This window comes from Rhinopithecus roxellana, chromosome 7 (assembly GCF_007565055.1).
Source record: "Rhinopithecus roxellana isolate Shanxi Qingling chromosome 7, ASM756505v1, whole genome shotgun sequence".
In the NCBI taxonomy this organism is placed as follows: Eukaryota; Metazoa; Chordata; class Mammalia; order Primates; family Cercopithecidae; genus Rhinopithecus; species Rhinopithecus roxellana.
Genome location: NC_044555.1, coordinates 135,782,717 through 135,785,593, shown reverse-complemented (window position 1 = coordinate 135,785,593; position 2,877 = coordinate 135,782,717). Strand labels below are relative to the sequence as shown.

At 50.7% G+C, this 2,877-nt stretch overlaps 1 pseudogene; it reads left to right on the top strand.

Annotated features, from left to right (window-relative positions):
* The first annotated feature begins 783 nt into the window (after positions 1 to 783).
* Positions 784 to 2,255, top strand: LOC104655538 (annotated as a pseudogene).
* Positions 2,256 to 2,877: the final 622 nt, after the last annotated feature.

Here is a 2,877-nt window from a genome sequence, read left to right as displayed (position 1 = left end):
TGGACACTTTGCCAAATAACTGGAGTGGCACTTGTGCTTTAGTCCAATTGGCTATCCCTTTCACCCTGGCATTTCATCAACCAGAGGAAGGAAAAATAAGACACTGTAAAGCAAGAGAAGCCCCTTATGGGTCTTTTGACTCTCACGTCTATTTAGACACAATTAGAGTCCCATGGGGAATACCAGATCAATTTAAAGCCCGAAATCAAATAACTGCAGGATTTGAGTCAATATTTTGGTGGGTGACAATTAATAAAAATGTAGATTGGATAAACTACATCTATTACAACCAACAGCGATTTATTAACTACACTAGAGATGCTGTTAAATGGCTGAACAATTAGGGACTTTTAGCCAGATGGCTTAGGAAAATAGGATAGACTTAGACGTCATATTAGCAGAAAGAGGAGGAGTTTGCATCATGATCAAAACTCAGTGTTGCACCTTCATCCCAAACACCATCCCTAATGGAAGTATAACAAAGGCATTGCGGGGACAGGGCGGGGAGAGCGGCGGGTCCTGCAGGAGGACGCACGGTGGCAGACGCCGCATGTCCCATGCCAGAGCCGCGACCCCCGCGCCCCTGCCGCCTCCGCCCCAGGCAGCCCCTGCCTCCCTCCGCCCGGGCTTGCCGCCGGGGCTTGCCGCGCCGCACCCGCGCGTCTTTAGCGGGGCCACCGAGCAATGGCCGCCGGGCACCTGCGAAAGTTTGTCGGCTCTCGCTGAAGGGCCGCGGTGCCCCTGTGCCTCCGTGCCCCGCTCTGGCCAGAAGCCTTCACGTAAATGGGTCCAGTCATGCCTCCCAGTAAGAAGCCTGAAAGCTCAGGAATTAGTGTCTCCAGTGGACTGAGTCAGTGTTACCAGGGCAGCGGTTTCTCCAAGGCCCTTCAGGAAGAAGATGACCTCGACTTTTCTCTGCCTGACATCCGATTAGAAGAGGGGGCCATGGAAGATGAAGAGCTGACCAACCTGAACTGGCTGCATGAGAGCAAGAACTTGCTGAAGAGCTTTGGGGAGTCGGTCCTCAGGAGTGTCAGCCCTGTCCAGGACCTGGACGATGACACCTCCCCGGTCCCCCGCCCACTCTTACATGCCCTACGGTGCCAGGCAGAACCCCAACTGCAAACCCCCTACTCCTTCAGCTGCCTCATATTTATGGCCATGGAGGACTCTCCAACCGAGCGCCTGCCAGTGAAGGATATCTACAACTGGATCTTGGAACATTTTCTGTATTTTGCAAATGCACCTACTGGGTGGAAAAACTCAGTGAGACACAATTTGTCATTGAATAAGTGTTTTAAGAAAGTGGACAAAGAGAGGAGCCAGAGTATTGGGAAAGGGTCGTTTGTGGTGCATAGACCCAGAGTATAGACAAAATCTAATTCAGGCTTTGAAAAAGACACCTTATCACCCACACCCACACGTATTCAATACACCTCCCACCTTTCCTCAGGCATATCAAAGCACATCAAGTCCACTCATCTGGCTGGCCAGTGCCTTCTTCAAGAGAAATGGAGCCCTTCTCCAAGATCCTGACATTGATGCTGCCAGTGCCAAGATGCTTTTGAATACTCCCCCTGAGACACAAACAGGTTTTCCTACAAGAGTGATCCAAAACGGAGTGCGGGTCCTGAGCCCAGGGCTGTTTCCCGGCGTGCGGCCGCTGCCAATCACTCCTATTGGGGTGACCGCGGCCATGAGAAATGGCATCACAGGCTGCCGTATGCGGACTGAGAGCCAGTCATCGTGTGGCTCCCCGGTGGTCAGGGATACCCCAAGGAGGATCACAACTACAGCAGTGCCAAGTCCTCCAACGCCCGGAGCACCTCGCCCACCAGCCACTCCATCTCCTCCTCCTCCTCCTCCGCCGACAACCACTATGAGTTTGCCACCAAGGGACCCAGGAGGGTAGCGAGGGCAGCAAGGGGAGCTTCCGGAACCACGAGAGCCCCAGCAACACAGAAGAGGATGACAGGAAGCACAGCCAGAAGGAGGCCAAGGATTCTCTGGGGAATAGCGGGTACGCATCCCAGCACAAGAAGTGCCAGCGCTTCGCCGAGGTCAGGAAGGTCCCCAGCGACACACTGCCCCTCAAAAAGACACGCACTGAAAAGCCCTCCGAGAGCGATGATGAGGAGATGAAAGAAGCTGCGGGGTCACTCCTGCACTTAGCAGGGATCCGGTCCTGTTTGAATAACATCACCAATCGGATGGCAAAGGGGCAGAAAGAGCAAAAGGAAACTACAAAAAATTAAAAACAAGTCAGTGATTTGTTTTGAACTTATGGCCATTTGGTTTCAGCATGTCAGGAGATTTCTAATGACTTGTGGCAATATCAGCAATTTTTTTCTTTTTTCTTGTTTTTGATTTGGTTTTCTTTATTTTCCTTTTATTTTGTTTTAGTTTGCCCCCTCTTCTTTGTTTTGGACCCTTAAGAATTTTATTTTTAAAGGCGATTGAAGCCATAGAACTCATATTGACATTCAGCTGTTCTACAAAAGCTTTTCATTATCTGAAGACCACACCGAAAAAGCCAAAATTACCATTGCTTCCTCTAGCTTGTCAGAAACCTGTGGCTGAATCCGCAGGGATGTCAACATCAATACCACAGGAACACACATTCCGCACCTAGAAGGCATGTGGGCAAAATAATCATCGTTCAGGCCCAACCCTTTGGTTTAAAAAGTCAGGTTGTCCTTCCCATTGGGTTCACTGAGTGAAGGCACATAAAGCAATTAAGGACAAGGAGGAACTCCTTATCCCTCTAGGAGCAGACCCAAGTTTGTGGCACCAGGCATCTGATGGTGCCAAGAAAGCCACTGGAATTGTCACACGCCAAGCACAGAGGGCCCGCTACCAGTCCTCCATGCTTCTGAA